This window comes from Elaeis guineensis, chromosome 8, assembly GCF_000442705.2.
Source record: "Elaeis guineensis isolate ETL-2024a chromosome 8, EG11, whole genome shotgun sequence".
Taxonomy (NCBI): domain Eukaryota; kingdom Viridiplantae; phylum Streptophyta; class Magnoliopsida; order Arecales; family Arecaceae; genus Elaeis; species Elaeis guineensis.
In genome coordinates, this window is record NC_026000.2 from 118,823,819 (window position 1) to 118,847,764 (window position 23,946).

Below are 23,946 nucleotides of genomic sequence, written 5' to 3' on the forward strand. Positions count from 1 at the left end.
GATGTTGAAGTTTCTGATTTAGCATGGAGTAGGGTAGATCTGAAATAATCAAGCTATGGCTTGTGAATGCTTTATCGTCAAGCTGAGAAACAAAGAATCAACCGACCCCGACAAAGATCCAGCCCAAGCTCCCAATAGGCTTGGATGCAAGGGAGGAGTTGATTGACGGGCATCCCCAACCAACAGAGGACCTTTTAGATATCCCGCTGAGGAAAGAGAGTCCGAGCTGGATGGTGAAAATCAGCTCACATCTAGATAAGATAATCAAATGCCGGCTAACTGATCTTTTACAAAAAAATATGGATCTTTTCATCTAGTCTGCTGTAGACATGCCTGGCATCGATTCTGAGGTGATATTCCATCACCTAAGGGTGGATCCACTCTATCGATCGGTAAAGCAAGAGAAGCAGAGTTTTGCCTTGGTTAAGCCAAAAGAGTTCCAAGCTGGTGATCTAGTGATGTAGCGAGCCGAAGTCTCACAGCCTAATGAGCAGGCGCTAGAAGGAGGGCTATCATCTAACTGAAAGTCCTTACCAGATAGATGAAGTGGTATGCCCAGAAACTTATAGGCTAAAGCAGCTCGATGGGACTTCAATTTTCAAGCCATGAAACCTGGTGAACCTTAGCATATATTACCAATGATGTAACAATACTTTCCATGAAAATAAAATTTGCAGAGCCATCAATTTGTGATGGGCACCTAAGTTCTCCAAGAGTTGCCTCCTCCTTCCACTTAAGATCTTAAGCTATAACTACGGTCAACTAATGCAAGGGATAACTTACCAGACTCTCGAGAAGATCTCAGTGACTTCGAGGTGGGGCTAATTTATCAGACCCCTGTAGAGTTCGAGTCATGCGAGATGCGGAGGGAGACCCTTGAGGGAACCTCCAAGGAGATAACTAATCAGACTTTTAGAATATCGTCGAGAGTGTGAAATGCCATAGGCACAAACTTGCGCTGGCACACATTGCCTCTCGTGTAAAGATGAGAACTGTTAGATGTCGTAGGCACAAGATCATCGTAGGTACATAATGCCACTCATGAGGACTAACTTACCAGACCCTCGAGAAGATCTCAGTGATTTTAAGGCAGGGCTAACTTACCAGACCCTTGCAGAGCTCGAGTTATATGAGAAGCGGAGGGAGACTCTTGAGGAAACCTTCAAAGGGATAACTAATCAGACCCTCAGAATGCCACCAAGAGGATAAGATGCCGTAGGCATAAGCTCACCGTTGACACATATTGTCTCTCGCTCAAAGATGAGAAGTGCTAGATGCCATAGATACAAGATCGCCATAAGCACACAACGCCACTCATGAGGACTAACTTACTAGATCCTCGAGAAGACTTTGACAACTTTGAGGTGGGGCTAACTTATCTGACCCCTGCAGAGCTCAAGTTGCATGAGAAGTGGAGGAAGACTCTTGAGAAAATCTCTGGAGGGATAACTAATCAAACTCTTAGAATACCATTGAGAGTGCAAGATGCCATAGGCACAAGCTCACTGCTGGCACACACTACCTCTCACATGAAAATGAGAAGTGTTGATGCCATAGGCACAAGATCGTCGTAGGCACATAATGCTACTCGTGAGGGCTAACTTATCAGACCTTTGAGAAAATCTCGTGACTCTAAGATGGGGCTAACTTACCAGATCCCTACAGAGCCCGAGTCACACGAGAAGCAGAGGGAGATCCTTGAGGAAACCTCTGCAGGGATAACTAATCAAACTCTCAAAATATCATTGAAAGAACTCTAGATGCCATAGGCACAAGATCGCCACTGGCACACATAATGTATGGCCAGAGGCATTACCTCAACAGTACTCCTTCCACCTAAGATATTGTCTCAAGCTCAGGAGTAGAGGGTAGTATTGGGATGATTACATTCAAATTGTTCTAAACTGCTCTAAATATGTTCACTTCAATCGAAGTTGTCTTAAATATATCTATGCTAAAGCTGAGCTACCTAGAATCTTACTCGTATTGAGCAGAGCACTGAGCATTTTCTCATGCTGATCTGAGCACCTATTTATGCTGTTCTCTATGAGCCGAGCTAAATTCACAAAGTCCACAGATGCAAATTTAAAGTTGGAAATGAAGCAATGACTTTCAAAATAAAGCATTTTTTTTATTCATTAAAGTCTTTACAAAGAAAAAGCCAGTGCTCTACCTCCGATCCGATTTTCTGGACTCCCAAAAGCAGCTCTAGGGAGATCTGAACCCCCTTTGAAATGGAGCACCCATCTCCTTAAGAAACTCTCTCTCCACGGCTCATCCCTTCGAAGATTCTAGTCCTCTTGAATGGACTACCATTAGGGCTCCTTTAAAAGTGAGTTTCAAGATAAGGAGAATCTCTTCTCACTTCAAGTATCCTCCTCAGATGCTCTAGGTCATCACAGATCTGATGATAGTCTCTCTCAGCCTCAAACCTCTATCTCTCGATAATTTTAATCCATCCTTTGAGATCTTCAACCCTTCTATCAGCCCTAGATTTCTATTGTTCTAGGGCTTTAATCTATCTTTTGGCCTGCCGCAGTTCTTCATCCCGATGGAGAATCGACTCTTGGGCCTCCTGAAGAGCCTCCTCTATAAAACTGAGCTCTTTGGCCAGCTCAGTATTATCCCTCTCTAGATATTCTAATCGATACTTTAGCAAGTCGATCTCCTCCTCTATCGTTGGAACATCGAGGTTGGAACTAATGAAGCTTGCCAGACATTGGCCCACATGTACAAGGGATCTTAAAGCATCGATAGATCACTTCTCCTCCCTTTGTTCATTGAGAAACAACCTCTCGGCTAGTGGTAGGAGGTTCCTCAAGTACTCCACCATAGATTGAAGGCTCTCCTCCATAGATGGAACATGAGGGGTCAAATCTGAGGGTCCCACATAAGAAATGGATGCAAGAAAGTGCTCAATAGGAGTCGCCATCTTCAGAGATCCCCCAGTCTCTATTGTCATTGCCAGATCCTTCTTCAGGTTGCTGACTGTCTTTTTCATTCGCACTATCTTAGTCGGATCTTTTTCGGACCATCCCTCGATGCTTATTTTTGGTGCCGTCTCCATTAGCACCCTATCGATTGAAATTTTTTCTAAAAAATTCTATGTCACAGCTTTCAATGTTAGGATTGTGGGCTCAATGGTAGGAGTGGCATGTTCTTCTTTTCCAATTGTGGGTCTCGTTTCAGCAATCAAAATCATGATCTGCCTCCTACGAGCCAAAATTTGCTCAAGTCTCTTCACGCATTGTAAATCCATCTTGCTCCAACGAATCATGATGAATAATCAGCACAAAAAAGATCTGTAACTACCTCTACAGATTTGTGGCTACTTGTGCCTTCAAAGCATAAATTTAAAGGAGAAAAAAATGAAAAGCCACTGCAAAATAATTAAAATCTTGAAGAGACTATTTTCTAATTGGTCCCATCAGTTATACCCATCCACATCAATCATATTAGACTGATGTCACATGCTTTAAATGTATAAGGCAGGCATGAAGGCAAAAGTATGTGGCATTAGATCTGAGGTACTTTTGGAGTACTCTTTTCATCTGATTCTCAGACTCAGGAGTAGGAGGGTAATGTTACGGTGGTTACCATGAGTGCTTCGAATCAATGCTACATTATAAGGTATTTCAAGTTCTCAAATCATCAACATGACCGCTGACTACCGTATGAGCTGAGGAGTCTATCTCCATACTGAGATGAGGCATCTCCGAGGTCTAATTTGTGTATGATCTGCATGACCGACTAATCTCTTCAACATGCGCAACAACTGTCTATCTCGAATAGATAAAATTTGGCATAACCATCTTCCCTGATCTTATGGGAGCGATTAAGGGCTGAATTATCTCATCTAGTTTGGCATGTCCAACGGTCTGACAATTTGAGATTGTACGATCTCACAGCTAACAATCCAGCTATCCGGCATCTTTCTATATAAACAATCAGAGCCCCGAGGACCCAGGTAAGTCTAATCCAATCCCTCTCAAAGAACTCATTGCTGCTCTTTTGTTCTCTATTTTTCTGACTTGAGCATCGAAAGATCCTCATCAAAACCACAACCTTCAATTTAGCACTTATTTTGTAAATCACTCCAGCACCGACATCCCTACACGAGAATCAGGTGTCCGTCCTCTGATCTCGATCGATTTCAGTAGCAACAGATCCTAATAAGTTTAATAGAATTTCTACATATGCATCAGCTAAGGAGATTTGGGATAGGTTAAAGATCACCCATGATGGTATCAATCAAGTAAAAAAATCCAAAATAAATATGCTTGTGTACAAATATGAATTATTTAAAATGAAAGTAAATGAATTTATTTATGAAATATTTACTAGATTCACTGATATTATCAATGGTTTGCAAAGCTTAAAAAAATCTTATTCTAGCAGTAAGCTTGTTCACAAAATTTTTAGATCATTTTCAAAGGCTTGAAAAGTGAAGGTCACCACCGTTCAAGAAGCCAAGGACCTTAACAAGCTACCATTAGAAGAACTTCTTAGGTCTCTAATGACTCATGAGCTAACTATGAGGCAGAATCTGAAAGAAAAAATCAAGAAGAAGAAGATCATCGCTCTCAAGACTACTACTTCTAAGGATGATGAAAGTAAAGATTCCTATGAAGAAGAGGAGGAAGAAGACTTGGCCTTGATCTCAAGGAAGTTCAAGAGATTCATAAGGAAGAAGAAGCAAGGATTTAAGAAGAAAACTTTCAAGGGTGAGCCAGTAAGGAAAAGGAGAAGAAAAAGGAGAAGGAGCTGTCTATTTGTTTTGAGTGCAAGAAATCCAATCATTTTAGAATGGACTGCCCTCTTCTCAAGAAGTCATCCAAAAGGTTCAAGAAGAAAGCAATGATGGTCACTTGGAGCAATAGTGATGACTCAAGCTCCAAAGAAGAAACTCAAGAGGTGGCAAACCTTTGTTTGATGGCTCATCAAGAAGAGGTAAATACTGAAAACTCTCCAGACTTTACATTTAATAAATTACAAGATGCTTTTTTTGAACTTATGTCTGAAAATAGGAAAGTAACCTTGAAAAATAAAGAATTAAAAAAGCTAAATCTTGAACTTAACCATGAAAAAAAAAGATTTCTGAAAAACTTAATACACTAACTTGTGAAAATCAGAAATTAAATGATGAAGTAAAGAAGATCAAACCATTTGTAGTGAAGTTTATTTATAGCTCTGAAAAATAACATATATTATTAAATGAGCAAAGAGCTATTTTTAACAAGACTAGATTAGGATTTAAACCTTAAAAAAAGTAAAAATTACTGAAAAATCTATTTGTCAAAGCTTCCTCAAATCCCATCTCAAATGTTTCATGTTATTGCTGTGGTAAGATTGGTCATAAATCCTATGCATGTGACTTCAGTAAATTAAATGAAAAAATGGTTAAAAGGATTTGAGTTCTAAAACAAACCATGAGTACTAACCCTAAAAGATCTAAGATGACTTGGATACCTAAAAACTCTACTTGATTTTCTTGTGTAGAAGTGTCTTGCAGCCCGAAAGGAGACAAGACTTTGGTATCTTGATAGTGGCTGTTCAAGACATATGATTGGTGATAAATCTTAATTTGTCACTTTTGAACCTAAAGATGAAGGAATGGTTACATTTGGAGATAATAGAAAAGGACATATCATTGGTGTTGGTAACATTCATATCACTTCCTCTACTTCTATTCAAAATATATTATTAGTTGATGGATTGAAACATAATTTACTTAGTATTAGCTAATTTTGTGATAAAAAATTTGAAGTAACTTTTAAGTCTTTATTATGCATAGTATCTAGTCCTAATAATAATGGCATCATGTTCATTAGACATAGATATAACAATGTCTATATGATGGATCTGAGTGATCTTCACATGAAGAATGATCAATATCTTATTGCAATGGATGCCAAAGTTAATGAGACTAGCTGGTTATGGCATTGTAGATTAGGCCATACAAGTATGAATTTGCTTTCAAAACTTATTAAGAAAAATCTTGTTAAAGGCCTACCAAAATTAAATTTTGAAAAAAATAGAATTTGTGATGCGTGTCAATTTGAAAAATAAAGTAAAATTTTTTTTAAATCAAAAGGTATGGTTTCAACATCTAGACCTCTAGAATTACTTTACATGGATTTATTTGAACACATAAGAACCACTAGTTTAGAAGGTAAGAAGTATGGTCTTGTAATCGTAGATGATTTCTCCAGATTTACTTAGGTAATAGTTTTAGCACAAAAAGATGAAACCTTCAATGCATTTTTTAAATTTTATCCAAAAGTTTCAAATGAAAAAAATATATCTATTGTATACATTCTAGTGATCATGGCACCAAATTTAAAAATCAGTATTTTAAAAAAATTTTTAATGATAAAAAAATTGATCATAATTTTTTTGTATCTAAAATACCTCAACAAAATGGGATGGTAGAAAGAAAAAATTACATATTATAAGAAATAGCTTATGTGAAAGTAATTTACCTAGATATTTTTGGATGGAAGTTATCAATACTATATGCTATATTTTAAATCATGTGTTAATTAGACCTATTCTAAAGAAAACACTATATGAATTTTGGAAAGAAAAGAAATCAAACATAAACTACTCTCATATTTTTAGTTGTAGATGCTTATACTAAATAATAAAAAAGATAATTTAAAAAAAATTGATGTTAAGTCAGATAAGGGTATCTTCTTAGGATACTCCACATCAAATAAGGCATGTAGAGTTTTCAACAAGAGAACTCTCATTATTGAAGAATCTATCCATGTAGTTTTTGATGAAATTAATGACAAATCTTTTTTCTAGATGTTTTAGATGGGGATGCAGGTATTCTCAATAACAAGATGGATAGTCTCTCACTAAAAAATAATTTTTCTCAAAACAATGAAGAAGATCCAAGAAAAGAGGATAAAAAAGAAAAGAATGAAGAGCCCACATCAAGTCCAAGATAAGAACTACCAAAAGAGTAGAGGTATGCATATGGACATCCTAAAAATCTTACTATCGATAATCCATCACAAGGGATAAAAACTCGATCTTATCTGAGAAATATTAATAATTATTTAGCTTTTATGTCATAAATTGAATCTAGAATAATAGAAGAAGCTGAAAATGACCCTTGTTGGATAAATGCTATGCAAGAAGAATTAAAGAAATAAGATTTGGATACTAGTTGATAGACCTAATGACCATCTTATAATTGGAACTAAGTGGGTGTATAGAAATAAATTAGATGAACATGGCATCATTATTAAAAATAAAGCTAGGTTAGTGGCTAAAGGATACATCGAGAGAAAGATATTGATTTTGATGAAATCTTTATCCCAGTAGCTAGATTATAAGCAATTAGGCTACTACTTGCATTTGTATATTTTATGAACTTTAAATTATATCAAATGAATGTTAAAAATATATTTCTTAATGGATATATAAATAAGAAAGTGTATGTTGAACAACCACCTAGTTTTGCAAATCATGCATTTCCAAACCACGTCTTTGAACTTCATAAAGCTTTATATGGACTAAAACAAGCCCCACGTGCATGGTATGAAAGGTTAAGTAAATTTTTACTAGATAATGAATTCACTAGAAAAAATATTGATAAAATATTATTCTTAAAAAGAAAAGATGATAATCTATTGATGGTACAAATCTATATGGATGATATAATCTTTGGTACTACTAATGAATCCCTTTATCAAGAATTTACCAAGCTTATGTAAGATGAGTTTGAGATGAGCATGATGGGAAAGCTGAACTTATTTTTCAGACTCTAAATTAAGTAAAGTGAAGAAAAAATTTTCATCAACCAAACAAAATACACAAGAAAAATACTCAAGAAGTTTGGAATGGAGACTTCAAGACCGATTGGCACACCTATAAGTCCCTCCTGTAAGCTTGACAAAGATGAAAGGGATAAGAAAGTAGATAATAAATTATATAGAGATACGATAGATTTTTTACTGTATCTTACTACAAGTAGGCCAGATATTATGTTTAGTGTTTATATGTGTGCTAGATATCAATTGGATCCTATAGAATCTCATTTACTTGCTATTAAAAGAATTTTTAGATACTTGTCGGCACACTTATGTAGGCATATGGTATGGTAGATTATCATTTTTTATGTTAATTAGATATTCTAATGCTGATTTTGCTAGATACAAACTGGATAAAAAAAAAGCACTAGTGGCACATATCAATTTTTTGGAGCTAATTTGATCTCATAGTTTAGTGAGAAATAAAACTCTGTGGCATTATCTACGGTCGAGGTCGAATATATTACTGTGGAGAGTTATTGTGCATAAATCATGTAGATCAAACAACAACTTGAAGATATTAGCATTGAACTTAATAAAATTTCAATAAGATATGACAACACAAGTGCAATCAATTTAACTAAAAATCTAATTCAATACTCAAGATCGAAATACATTGAAATAAGACATTATTTCATAAGAGATTATGTTCAAAATAGTGATGTAATACTTGAATTCATACCCACAGATAAATAATTAGCTAACATTTTTACCAAACCACTTAGTGAAGAAAAATTTAGCATAATTAGAAGAGATCTAGTAATTTGTTATCATTTAGATTAAATCTTTCATCTTAGACTGAACTAGTCCAAACTCAAAACTTCTTGAATCAATATTTCTTGTGTGCCCTAGAAACCTTTTCACTACTCTTTAAGGACCCTATCTAGCTAACCTAATTAGTAATTTCTTCCTTTAGATTTGATTGATTTATTTTAAGCTTTTTGATGTATTTTTAATTGATTTGAGTCATCTTAAAATACTCAAGTCGACTCAAACATTGAATCGACTCGAAGAATTTTTAAATCAATTCATTCGTCGGGGCCCAATTTTTTTTTTTAAGGATCCCATAAATCCTATTCACCTTTATCTTTCACTGTTTCTTCGAGTCATCTCTCTCCAAACCCACATCGACTCGCTCCGACTCCCTCCAAACTCCCTTTATTCTCCCTTCTGTTCATTTTCCTAATAAATCCAAATTACTCCATAGCACCCAAGACAAACTCCACAGTGAGCAAGCACCAGAGGGACTCGTGGTCAGCTGAGAAAAAGGCGAAGCATTGGTAGGAGACTTCCGAAGGACCATCTACTCCTTCCCACTCTGCTCCTCTCCCTCGATTGTTCATGGCTATGAGAGTTGTCACAACCAGAAGAAAAGTAGATTTTGGGTTTTTGGATGATGAGCACTTTCGGATTGGCAGCTGCATATGGCAGCAAGGCTGGGATAAGATGTGTTCTCTTGAGGTGCCGACTTACCCAAATCTTGTGCATGAGTTTTTCGAAAATGTTAGGAGTCATAGAGACTCTATTGAGTCTATTGTTCAGGGTGTGCAGATTTCCTTAACTGAGAGAAAACTGGGGCAAATCTTGAAAGTGTCTAGGATAAGGATCTGCTACCTGAACTTGGAAGATAAAACTGAAGCTTTAAAATGTGTATTGGAGAGAAAAATTTTAGTAGATATTGAGCAAGTAATTGCAAATCAATAATTTATGAAGATGGGACTACTGCACAGCATAGTCAACCATATATTCTTTCCTAAAATCGAACATCAAGATTGGGTTGCTAAGAGAGAACTGGTAGTAATGTTCTACTTAATTCAAGGGAATGTGATGAACTTACCCTCAATGACGCTTCAACAAATCAAGGATGTGGCAAATAGGTCAAAAGCTTGCCTCCCATATGGCATCGGGTTTACTTTAAGTTTCAAAGAATTTCAGATCAATCTTATGGGTGAGGACCATAGAGAACTTATGCATATTGACTATTTAAATGTCAAGGCCTTGCATCGCATGAAGATTCATAAGGTCCTGGGTAGATGGGTTCGAATGGAGTCTAGACAGGAATAGGCCAAAGGAGAAGTAGAGGGAGAAGAGAGAGAGCATTTGGATGACTTTGAGCCACAGGGACCACCCTCTCCTTCCTTTTCAGCTGCTGCACCTGGCTCACCTTCAGCAGTAAGCCCCTCTTCAGCACCTCCTCTAGCAGCACCACAGCATTGTCCTTGTTGGGAATAGTGTCCCAAAGCCAATCGTCAGTCTGTTGACGGTTGTGCTCCTTTTGTATTAGTACATGAATTATAAATAAATAAAAGTTATTTTGATATTTTTTCATCACAAATGTTTCATCTTCTAATGAACTCATGTGTTGTGGTGAAGTCCTTAGGACTATTTAGACTCGACAAAGGAGGACTTGTCGCTTAGTCCTTAAACCTGTTCGCGACCAAATGATACGTTGTTACCAAAGACGACAACGTTTATCGAGCATAGGTCATTGTGTACCATATGGGTTGGTTGTCCTCATAACCAAGGAGTGTGGAGACACTGGTATGGTATACAGATGAGATGTAATGGTACATCTGCACTGAACGTGACCGACTCCGGAGCTATTTCTGCTGTCAAGATTTGCTCTGATGGGATATGGGTATAAATGTCCCTCCGACCTGAGACCGCCACGGTGACTTGCAAGCAACTCACTGCACTTAGACACTGGACTATCTGAATTTCTAATTCAGTGACGGAAGGCTGCTGGGTGTAGTCAAGTACTTGACTTGTCGGTGCGTGTGTCAAGATGAGATTGACCACTCCAGTTTAGGAGCTGTATACATTCGTGTTTCAATTTAGCAAAACTTTGGTCAGGGTAGTCCTAGTGAGGAGTCACAGGACTAATTGAGTTGAGCACGATTCGGATGATCTCATCATGGTTGACAGTTTAACCCTGAGTCGTCCTAACACAGGGGTCAAAAAGGATGAATTATACGGTAACCATATTCACGTAGGTTCTGAATATTGCGATTGTGACTATTCGACCTATCCAATCATCGGGTACCGTTGCTAGATGGTCACTTCGATTAGTACAGGAATTGGTCCTGTGCTACCGGCTTAGGTTCGAACCTGCGGGGTCACACACATTAGAGGTTCCTTTCTGATCTGATAGCTGATTATGAGTCTTATGTGTCTGAGACTCTATAATTGAGAATTAGGATTCTCTGATCATGAGTTCCACACATTTTGGGTACCGAGGTCAAAATTTTGAATTTCAAATTTTGAATTTGAAATTTGAACTCTTTGATCAGGGTTTCATATCGATGGTCTCTGATGCCTAATTGCCCATCAGATTTGGACTCAATATTTATGAGAGGTTTAATTAGTGATTTGATCGCTAATTAACTCAATTTGATTGAGTAATTATTTTTAGATCAAGTCCAATTGAATTGGATTCAGTTTGGATTGACCCGATTAGGTTAAGTGTTGATCTAATCGCTAAGGTGGTTTAGTCCCTGATTTGATCAGGGGTTAGGCTTAGTTAATTTCTGATTTGATTAGGATTTTATTGAGCCTAATTAACCTTAATTGTGTTGGATTTAATCTGGTCTAATTATGCTTAACCTATTTTAATTAGGTTGGCTCAATTTGAATTAAACCACCTTGTTTTAAATTTTCTGCGCCACCCAACTTCCTTGCGCCCATTTGAATTCACGAGAAAAAATTTTCTCGTGAATTTTCTCTCATGCAAAGCTCTCTCATGCCCATGTTTTTATGCGCCAATTATTTGGATTAACTTGGTTTGTTACCCATCCAAATTCAAAGGGGTTTTGAATTTGAATGGATAACCAAATAACCATGCGCCAGCTTATCCTCTTTTGTGCGCCCCATATTCCACATGAGAAATGGTTTCTCATGAAAGCCTCCATGCATAAAAAAAGGCCATGCCATCTCTTCTTTCTTGCACAAATGGATGAGGATAAGATTGGTTGACACTTGAATTCAAATTTGATTTGAATTTAAGTGAGCAACCACCTCTTCTTATCCACTCACACCTTTCAACATCTCTTGCGATGTTTTATAAAATAAGAAAGGGAGGGGGTGTGGGCAATGAAAGAAAGAAAAGAAAAGGGGCGTGGGGAGGTTCTGAAAAAATTTTAAAGTGTTCAAAATTTATCGAGAGTAGAGACAAAGGAGAGAGAAGTGGGTGCAGGGTTTTTGGTGTGTACCCTAAGGTTTCTACCTAGGGTTCGAGAAGTGAGATTGGTGTGCCACGACTGTCGTGAGTCCACCATATTTTAGGGAGAGATCCATCAGCCTCTCAACCAACCGTGCAGATGATCCAGAGCATCCGAAGAGTCGGCACACATCGATCGAAGGAGTTCGATCAACATCAGCCATCAAAAGGATGAAATCACGAACTAGCATTCGTGAGGAACCGATCAGACGGGAGCTTCGTGTGGATGATCTGCAGAGGTCAGACACTAGTGTGGCTGTGATGTGATGATCAGAGCCCTCCAACGGTGATCAGATTGCGGTGATCGACTACCCGCAAAAGGTGATGTGTTCTGAACACAGTACAGTAAAAAGTTTATTGTTTCAAATTTGAATTTTAAATTTAAATATATGCTGTTGTATCATATTTAGATTCTAGTATAAGATTAATTAGTATTAATTAATGAGATTAATTAATAATTTTACTGTAAAATAGTAATTTTGAAAAAAATTTAAAATTACCATTTTGCCCCTACACTGAATTTTCGCTACAAATGGTATCAGAGCATGGTTCTAGAATATGATATACATATGCATGCGTAGATTAAGGTGTAATCTATAAGTTTAAATTTAAAATTCAAAATTCTAAATTTGAAATTCAAAATTCAAAATTTAAAATTCAAAGATTGGAAATTCGAAATTCAAAATTTGGTTGAAATCTCAAATTTGAAATTTGAAATTTGAAATTTGTTTAAAATTTTAAATTTGAAATTTGAAATTCAAATTTTGAAATTTGAAATTCAAAATTCAAAATTTAAAATTCAAAGATTGAAAATTTGAAATTTGGTTGAAATCTCAAATTTGAAATTTAAAATTTAAAATTTAAAATTCAAAATTTAAATTTTGAAATTGGTATATTTAGATATACTTGATCCAAGTAGCAAGTAATCTAATTGGGTTGGTTGCCATGGCCGTCCGGTCATAGGAGAAAAGTAGGGTTTAAAGGCCCTCTCTTCCCATTCGATGGGGTCTCCTATGGCGGTAGGGGTGCCGATGCAATTATATTCCATACCGATGAAGCAGCGAAAGGACTTAATTATAAAATTTATCATGAATGTGTTGGATTAGATCGAAAAGAAAATTCATGATTTATTTTGAGTTGTTTTCTGTTATGAAATGAGCAATAGGATTGCTGTTTATGAAATGTGCTGACCCGTTTATGAAATGAGTCAACACATTTGGTGAACAGAAAATAAAATCTTTCAAAATTTAAAAATTATTTTTGAAATGCCAAACCCTGACCCATCAGCCCAAGTACTTAATTAAAAGAATTAAGTGTTGTCTAGTAGGTCTAGAATTATGAATTAAGACCTAAGACAATTGCATAAACTTGTGGGTCAATGGGTTAGATGAATTAGGTCCATAATTGGGTTAGACCTAAGGTTAGCTTAAAAAATAGACTAAGTGGAGTAATTGGTCAAATCTAATCAAAAGTTGAATTAGATTAGGTCAAGGATACTCTAGATTCAACTTCAATAGTTGTAGTTGAATGGGTCCTTGTCTTTAACTAGACCAAGATGGACTTAATTCATGGCTACGCGGTGGAGCCCTATTTACTAAGTTGATCAAAATTAAAACTAATGAACCGGTTGGTGTCTAAGGTAAGTTCGGCAGTTTTGATCAGTGGTTCTTAAGCAGGAGCTACTCGCATTGATTCGATCATTGACGAGTTAATGACAAATCCCCACCACTGATCTCACTTACCTGGCCAATCTGGTAAGTTAGATTTTGATTAGATCACTTGATGATTAGAGCTCACCCATGTCATTAGATAAATCAGTGTGACTGATTTAGGTGCTCTTAATGCCAGCTTTAATTAAATCTTTTTTAATCTGACTTGGTGAAGTCAGTGGGAGGATTGAAATTGGCTGGATGATTTCTTCTCTACTATCCTTTAATAAAATTTTCAAAAATTATTAGGTCCCTAAAATGATTAAGTTATAATGATAACTAAGTCAATGCCTCCCATTAAGTGAGTGATAATGAGTCCATTAGTTCAATGATCATTGGAGGCCCAAAGGCATGGTGCTCATTGGCTAATGAAATTATCATTCATAATATGATAATTTGGTTGAGTCTTTCTGATGGTGGTTAGGTTGGCCGGCCAAAGTCGGGCCTGATCATTTATTGGTCTGATTCACCAAATTAAGTCATGTTAATGGTTGGACCTAACCAGATCTTTTCAGTGGAGGCCAAAGCCTACTGATTAGGTTCTGGGGCAAAATCAATTACTAGAAGTTATTTAGAAAAACAACTGGTTAAGAACCTACCCATAGATGCACATGGGTTGACCAACCAAAGTTGGGCTCGTGTGTAGTCTGTATGGATTCTAGTACCCATTAAGGAATTAAAGTAATTCCTCGAATTGGAGGTTGAGGCTACCAGTTCGTAAAAATATTGGAAAAAACTTTAGACTAAAGTCCAAATCTTTAGTATTAATTTATGTACTAATAGAGGTCTGGTTTTTCTTTATACAGCTATGGCCACTACCCTGTCGCTCTGGTCATTATTAGATAATGACAAGCTCATGGGACCTAATTTCGATAGCTGGTATCGAAAATTGAAAATCATCCTTGGGCATGAGCGGATCCTTTATGTAGTAATGGATCCAGCACCTGAGGAGCCAGCTCCGAATGCTAGTAAGGCGATCCGAGATACTTACCAGAAGTGGCTCAATGACCGCACCACCGTTCGATGTATTAAGCTGGCAGCAATGAATGACGAGTTCAGCCGCAGGTTTGAGAATGCCCAGCCATAGGAGATGCTTCAAATGTTGAACGACTCCTTTGGCACGCCTGACGACGTTGAAAGGCACAAAACTAGTTGTGCCATTTTCAATGCTCGGATGAGGGATGGGGTCTCAGTCACTGATCATGTACTGTACATGATCGAGATGATTGAGCACCTAAGCAAATTGGATTTTCCTCTGCACGAGCAGCTCGGTAAGGATACGATCCTTAATTCCTTGCCCAAGTCCTTCCTCCCATTCCTTACTCATTTTCGAATGACAAAGCCTGCAGTAAACTACCTCGGGTTGTTGGGGTTGCTGCAGAACTTTGAGAAGGATCACCAGCTCCATAAGGAGTCGGTGAATGTAGTGGGAGGATCTTCTTCTTATCGTCGATCCTTTGGGAAGGAGAAGAAGAACAAGAAGAAGAAGAACAAGAAGGTGCAGCCTCATGCTGGGACAGTTGCACAGGGTCAGATCAAGAAGCACAAGCCCGACCAGAGCCAGACAGAGTGCTTCTTTTGCAAGAAGCAGGGGCATTGGAAGAGGAACTATCCTCAATACATTGCCTCCCTGGATCCGAACAGGTCGAAGAAGAAGTAAGGTAATTATATGATAACTCCTTGCAACTTTTTCATTTGTGATACTACTGCCTGGGTATTGGATATCGGAAGCCCTTATCATATTTATAATTCGATGCAGGGTCTGCAGGTCAGTAGGAGATTTGATGAAGGCAAGAGGTTCCTGAACGTTGGAGATGGAAGCAAAGTTCCAATTCTAGCTTTAGGAATCATGAGTCTTGTAATCAATTCTTGTAATGTAATTCTGAGTGAATGTCACAATTATCCAAGCTTTTTATTAAATATTATTTCTGTAGGCCTTTTGGCCATGTACGGTTATGATTTTTTAATAAAAAAAAATATTTACAATATCATTTTGAATGATGTTACAATATTTATTGGATAATTAAATAATAAATTTACTTACTATCACAGCCTGTTAATGTGGTTCAAAACTTCGGTAAATGCCTTAGAATAGATAATGTGTCAGAAGTCTACCTTTGGCACTGTAGGCTAGGTCATATCAATAAGAATAGGATAAACAGGTTGGCTCAAGAAGGAATCTTGAACTTGGTGATTGTGAATCACTTCCAACCTGTGAGTCTTGTCTTCTTGGAAAGATGACCAAGTCACCTTTTACTGGAAAAGGTGAGCAAGCCAGTGAACTCTTGGGTCTGGTACATTCTGATGTATGTGGACCTATGAGCTCAAATGTAAGAGGTGGATATTTCTACTTCATAACCTTCACAGACGACCTATCGAGGTATGAGTATATCTACTTAATGAAGCATAAGTCAGAGTCGTTTGAAATGTTCAAACTATTTAGAAATGAGGTAGAAAAATAAACTGGGAAGTGTATTAAAATTCTTCGATCTGATCGAGGAGGTGAATATCTTTCCAATGAGTTTCTGACATATCTAGGGAAGAATGAGATTCTCTCTCAGTGGACTCCTCCTAGAACACCACAGCATAATGGTGTGTCTGAAAGGAGGAATCAGATCTTATTGGATATGGTTCGATCCATGATGGGGTTTGCTGGTCTGTCGATCTCCCTCTGGAGATTTGCACTCGAATCGGCTTGTTACCTTCTAAATAGAGTTTCGAGTAAGTCTGTAGCCAAAATGCCATATGAGATATGAATAGGACGTAAGCCAGTACTCTCGCACCTTAGGGTTTGGGGGTGTCCGGCTTATGTTAAACGTTTAATTACAGACAAGCTTGGACCTAGGTCTGATAAGTGTAATTTTATAGGATACCCAAAAGAGATCAAAGGGTATTATTTCTACCTTGCTGATGAGCAAAAGATATTTGTCAGCCTTAAGGCAATCTTTTTAGAAAAGGAGTTCCTTAGTGAAGGAACTGTTGCCTCTAAGGTCGAACTTGATGAAGTTCGACAGGTGAAAAAATCGACACATGTTACTGAACCTGAACCGGATTTGATTAGATCAGATCTGGAGCCCATTGATTATGCACCCTTAAGGCAGTCTGGTAGAGTACCACATCAACCGGACAGATACTATGGTTTCTTGGTCTGGGATGGCTATCTTGTCGAACTTGATGAAAACAATGAGGATCCGATCACCTACATGGATGCAATGCAGAGACCTGATTCTGAGAAATGGCTAGAGACCATGAAATCCGAAATGAAGTCCATGAAGGTCAACGATGTGTGGACATTGGTTGACTCATCCGAAGGAGTGAAACCCATAGGGTGTAAGTGGGTCTTCAAGAGGAAGAGGGGCACAGATGGAAAGGTGGAGACCTATAAAGCCCGTCTGGTTGCCAAGGGATATCGTCAACGTTATGGTATAGACTATGACGAGACATTTTCTCCTGTGGCAATGCTCAAATCCATTCGGATTATGCTTGCGATAGCTACCCATCTAGACTATGAAATCTGGCAGATGGATGTGAAGATAGCTTTCCTAAACAGAGAGCTGGACGAAGAGGTGTATCTGATACAACCTGAAGGGTTCACATCCACAGATGAGTCTAAGGTATGCAAGCTACAAAGGTCCATTTATGGACTTAAGCAGGCATCTCGGAGTTGGAACATATATTTTGATAGGATGATCAAAACGTATGACTTCAATAAGAACGAAGAAGAGCCCTGCATTTATAAGTGGGCTAATGGTCCAGTAGTAGTATTTCTTGTGTTGTATGTGGATGACATTCTCTTAATCGGGAATGATGTCCCTGCATTATAGGGAATAAAGATTTGGCTATCATCACAGTTCTCCATGAAGGATCTAGGAGAAGCTTCCTACATCCTAGGGATGAGGATCTATAGGGATAGATCCAAAAGGTTGCTTGGCTTATCCCAGTCCACGTACATTGATACTATGCTGAAAAGGTTCAGCATGGAGAATTCCAAGAAAGGCAATCTACCGATAGGCCATGGAATTTCTCTCTCGAAAAGGGATTGTCCGACAACACCTCAAGAGAGAGAGCGTATGGGTAGGATTCCATATGCTTCGGCAGTGGGATCTATCATGTACGCCATGACATGTACACGACCAGATGTAGCATACTCACTAGGGGTAGTGAGTAGATACCAATCTGATCCAGGGGAGAATCACTGGAAGGTTGTTAAAACCATCCTGGAATATTTAAGAAATACTAAGGACCAGTGGCTTGTATATGGTGAATCGGACTTGAGACTTATAGGGTTTACAGACTCTAGTTTCCAGTCTGATCGCGATGACAGCAAGAGTGTGTCAAGATTTATTTTTACCCTTAATGGTGGGGCTGTCTGCTGGAAGAGTTCCAAGCAGCACACTGTGGCTGATTCAGTATGCGAGGCGGAGTATATTGCTGCATCAGATGCTGCTAAAGAAGCGGTGTGGCTGAGAAAATTCATCACCGAGCTCGGAGTAGCACCCTCCCTTGTTGGTCCAATTTTGCTCTACTGTGATAGCTCTGGAGCCATTGCTCAGGCGAAGGAACCGAAGGCACACCAGCGGATGAAGCATATTCTGCGCCGCTACCATCTCATCCAGGAGATCGTGGATCGAGGTGACGTCGACCTTCAGAAGATCAATGGGAAGGAGAACCTGGCCGACCCATTCACTAAAGCCATTGCGGTGAAGGAGTTCAACGACTACAAGTCGAAGATGGGTATTAGATACTGCACCGATTGGCTTTAGGCCAAGTGGGAGATTGTTGGGAATAGTGTCCCAAAGCCAATTGTCAGCCTGTTGACAGTTGTGCTCCTTTTGTATTAGTACATGAATTATAAATAAATAAAAGTTATTTTGGTATTTTTTCATCACAAATGTTTCATCTTCTAATGAACTCCTGTGTTGTGGTGAAGTCCTTAGGACTATTTAGACTCGACAAAGGAGGATTTGTCGCTTAGTCCTTAAACCTATTCACGACCAAATGATACGTTGTTACCAAGGATGACAACATTTATCGAGCATAGATCGTTGTGTGCCATATGGGTTGGTTGTCCTCATAACCAAGGAGTGTGGAGACACTGGTATGGCATACAGGTGAGATGTAATGGTACATCTGCACTGAACGTGACCGACTCCGGAGCTATTTCTGCTGTCAAGATTTGCTCCGATGGGATATGGGTATAAATATCCCTCCGACCTGAGACCGCCACGGTGACTTGCAAGCAACCCACTGTACTTAGGTACTGGACTACCTGAATTTCTAATTCAGTGACGGAAGGCTGCTGGGTGTAGTCAAATACTTGACTTGTCGGTGCGTATGTCAAGATGGGATTGACCACTCCAGTTTAGGAGCTGTGTACAGTCGTGTTTTAATTTAGCAAAATCTTGACCAGGGTAGTCCTAGTGAGGAGTCACAAGACTAATTGAGTTGAGCACGATTCGGATGATCTCATCAGGGTTGACAGTTTAACCCGGAGTCGTCCTAAACACAGGGGTCAAAAGGGATGAATTATACGGTAACCATATTCACGTAGGTTCTGAATATTGCGATTGCAACTATTCGATCTATCCAGTCGTCGGGTACCATTGCTAGATGGTCACTTCGATTAGTACAGAAATTGGTTCCTGTGCTACCGGCTTAGGTTCAAACCTGCGGGGTCACACACATTAGAGATTCCTTTCTGATCTGATGGCTGATTATGAGTCTTATATGTCTGGGACTCTATGATTGAGAATTAGGATTCTCTAATCATGAGTTTTACACATTTTGGGTACCGAGGTCAAAATTTTGAATTTCAAATTTTGAATTTGAAATTTGAACTCTTTGATCAGGGTTTCATATCGATGGTCTCTGATGCCTAATTGCCTATCAAATTTGGACTCAATATTTATGAAAGATTTAATTAGTGATTTGATCACTAATTAACTCAATTTGATTGAGTAATTATTTTTAGATCAAGTCCAATTGAATTGGATTCAGTTTGGATTGACCCGATTAGGTTAAGTGTTGATCTAATCGCTAAGGTGGTTTAGTTCCTGATTTGATCAGGGGTTAGGCTTAGTTAATTTTTGATTTGATTAGGATTTTATTGAGCCTAATTAAGTCTAATTGTGTTGGGTTTAATCTGGTCTAATTGTGCTTAACCTATTTTAATTAGGTTGGCTCAATTTGAATCAAACCACCTTATTTTAAATTTCCTGCGCCACCCAACTTCGTTGCGCCCATTTGAATTCACGAGAAGAAATTTTCTAGTAAATTTTTTTTCATGCAAAGCTCTCTCACGCCCATGTTTCTGTGCACCAATTATTTGGATTAACTTGGTTTGTTACCCATCCAAATTCAAAGGAGTTTTGAATTTGAATGGATAACCAAATAACCATGCGCCAGCTTATCCTCTTTTGTGCGCCCCATATTCCATACGAGAAATGGTTTCTCGTGAAAGTCTCCATGCACAAAAAAAGGCCACACCATCTCTTCTTTCTCGCATAAATGGATGAGGATAAGATTGGTTGACACTTGAATTCAAATTTGATTTGAATTTAAGTGAGCAACCACCTCTTCTTATCCACTCACATGCTTTCAACATCTCTTGCGATGTTTTATAAAATGAGAAAGGGAGGGGCATGGGCAATGAAAGAAAGAAAAGAAAAGGGGCGTGGGGAGGTTCTGAAAAAATTTTGAAGTGTTCAAAATTTACTGAGAGGAGAGAAAAAGGAGAGAGAAGTGGGTGCAGGGTTTTTGGTGTGTACCCTAGGGTTTCTACCTAGGGTTCGGGAAGTGAGATTGGTGTGTCACGAGTGTCGTGAGTCTATCAAATTTTAGGGAGAGATCCATCAGCCTCTCAACCAACCATGCAGATGATTCGGAGCATCCGAGGAGTCGGCACACATCGATTGAAGAAGTTCGATCAACATCAGCCATCAAAAGGGTGAAATCACGAACTAGCATTCGTGAGGAACCGATCAGATTGGAGCTTCGTGTGGATGATCCGTAGAGGTCAGATACTAGTATGGCTGTGACGTGACGATCAGAGCCCCCCGACGGTGATCAAATTACGGTGATCGACTATCCACAAAAGGTGATGTGTTCTGAATACAGTATAGTAAAAAGTTTATTGTTTCAAATTTGAATTTTAAATTTAAATATATGCTGTTGTATCATATTTAGATCCTAGTGTAGGGTTAATTAGTATTAATTACTGAGATTAATTAATAATTTCACTGTAAAATAGTAATTTTGAAAAAAATTTAAAATTACCATTTTGCCCCTGCACTGAATTTTCGCTACAGTCCTACTCCAGCTTCATCCCACATCCCATGGATGCATCAGACCATTTCTGTAAAGGGAGCTGATGTGGATCAAATTATGGAGTGAATAGGCAGGATGTTTGTAGATCTCAAGTCTCAAATATTACAAAGCCACGATGAGCTTCGAGAGGATACTCAGTCACAGTTTCAGTAGCTCCGTGGTGACATGCTTAGACTTACTTTGAGACTTGAGAGTTTGGAGAGGATAGAGAGCCATAGGACTGATGCCTCAAATCATACTGCTTCATTGGTTCAGGAGGCAGTCAGGATGAACAAAAGGATTGATGATGTCGTCAGTTCATGGCCTGAGAGCATGGAGATACTGCGTGCAGCTTTATAATAATTAGAGGAGCATAGGGTGTCATCTGAGGGATATTTTGACATGCTTAGCCAACAGATTAGCAATCTATCTGAGAGGCTAAAAATTTTGAAAAAAACTCAAAGTAGAACATCTAAGTTATCTCAGAATATTGAGCGATTGATTGCAGAAGCTGTCAAAATTACAAGAAGAGTTGAAGAAATTATCATTACATAGCATGACAGCATGGAGATCTTCATCACTGTACTTCGGTAGATTGAGGCACAGATTAATCAGCTGATGAGTCAGTCATCCACTAGCCAGCCTATCCAGCCCAGATTTTTAACTAGTCAACCTCACCCATCTATAGCTAGGCCCCCCCTCAGTGCCTCAATTAGACTTGGCACTAGATTTCCTCCTGTTCGCCCTGGACCCTTTGCAAGGACCCGAAGCAAGACTTGGCACCCGGCACCTTCTTCCTCATCTTTTGAATCTATCATCGAGTTTTCATCTGATGAGGATTAGTCTCTTTAGGCTTAGAATTTACTCTTCATTTGCAATGGCTGAATCTGTATTGTATTGTTTAATTCGCATCTTTTCATAAATAATACAAACATAGTTATCTCTTCAATGCAATTATCTTTTTATGAATGTCTCATTGCTTGATTTTCATGATAACAAAGGGCGAGAAAAAGAGATTGAGCATAGTATGAGTTAATGAGCACATTAATGGATGAGCATATTAACATAATTGATGAGCATGTTAATGGATATTTAATGAATGTTAAGTCTCATAGAATGCACTTACAAAGGGAGAGAAAAGAAGAGAATATGCAAATGCAAAATGATAGAAGACAATATGCAAATGCAAAATGAATGTTTAATGAATGTTAAATCTCATAGAATGCACTTATTAAAGGGGAGAAAAGAAGAGAATATGCAAATGTAAAATGATAGAAACTTTAAAAATCACCAACAAGAAGAACTTGAATTGAGGGGGAGACAATTGCTCAACCATTGCTAAAAAGAATTCTTTGGAAAATTCTTTGCTGATTATATCTCATAAAATGAAAATATGTATTGTGATTAAGTTCTCACAAATGCATATCTTATACTTGATTTAATTTGAGCCATTCTTTTGTATATGCTCAATATTTTGTCATCATAAAAAAGGAAGAGATTGTTGACTTCAAGGATGATTTTGATGATAACCAAACATTGAAGCATAGAGAGATACTAATATCTTTTAAGTTTTATCTAAGAATATTTTTGTAGATGCAAAGCATCATTGAAACTAAATGAGAACACCTTAAGCTACTTAGACACAAGTTGGAGTCAAATCCCATGCAAAAGACCATTTGAAGAAGTTTAAGTTGACTCAAGATGGAATAGAATCGACTCTAGGATATTTTTGGAATTGCACACAGAAATGATATGGTATTGAGTCGACTCACAAGTGAGCTGAGTTGACTCTGTCTCAAAAAATAGAAGATCAGTTTCTGTGGTTTGAGATCGAGTTGACTCAAAATAAAATCTAGTCAACTCTATCTCAGTGAACATAATTTTATAAAGAGATATATTTCGGTTGACTGAGAATGAGTCTACTTGAAAATCATCTAAGTCAACTCAAAGACCAGTCAAGTCGACTTAAAGTCCAGTTGAGTCAACTTGAGGAGCTCTGACAGCCTTTAACGACTAATTTTGCAGTGGGCCAGATTTTATCCAGAACTTTTTCAATGGCTATATTTCATCTCCAACAGATAAAAATAGCTAGTTTTGGGCTCAAACAACATCAAACTTGGTAAAAAGTCATTCAAATATAAAAGAAAAATCTAATAAACAAAGAGAAGGAACTGTTCATACCTTTCAAAATTGAAAAGAGTGACTTTTCAAAATTTATTGTGTTCAAAAGAGTTCACCAATTTCTAACTTGCTTCTCTTGACTTGTGTGAGAGCATTGAAGAAACATTCAAGAGCTTTAACTACAAGCATTCAAGCACTCAACAGACAAGCTTCATCAACTCTCAATCTACTCATTAAAGGAGCTTTTGTATTTTATTATTCTATTTTTTGTCATTCTCCTTTGTAACTTGCTTCAATTGGATTTTGAAGTAAGGAGATAGGCTCATCCAAGCCTAGAAATTGGATTGGAAGTCAAGGGTTGACTTGGGGTAGGTTGTGGTTGGTTATTCGGTGTAAAGCTAACTAGATTTTGGATGGTTAGCCTAGAAAACTATCCGACTGTAATCTTGGATAGATTATAATAAAATTCTCAAGTGGATCTTGGAGAGTAGACATAGGTGTAAAGGACACTGAACCACTATATATCATGTGTGTTTGTGCTTGTGTTCTTCTTTCTAGCTTTTCTTGCATTTTATATTTCTGCATACTTGAATTTTGCACTCATCAACACTTCACTAGTCTTTAAAATAGCACACTACTTGTATAAATTTTGAAAAACCCAATTCACCCCCTCCTCTTAGGTTTTCTTTCTGGGCAACAGTTTGGTTGCTTGACTACGGACTTCTCACCTCAGCCTATATCTTCACCTCAACCTCAGGCTTAGCAGGTTGGC

At 37.9% G+C, this 23,946-nt stretch overlaps 1 pseudogene; it reads left to right on the top strand.

Annotated features, from left to right (window-relative positions):
* The first annotated feature begins 4,534 nt into the window (after positions 1-4,534).
* LOC105049740 (uncharacterized) overlaps positions 4,535-23,946 on the top strand; it is a 196,564-nt pseudogene continuing 177,152 nt past the window's right edge.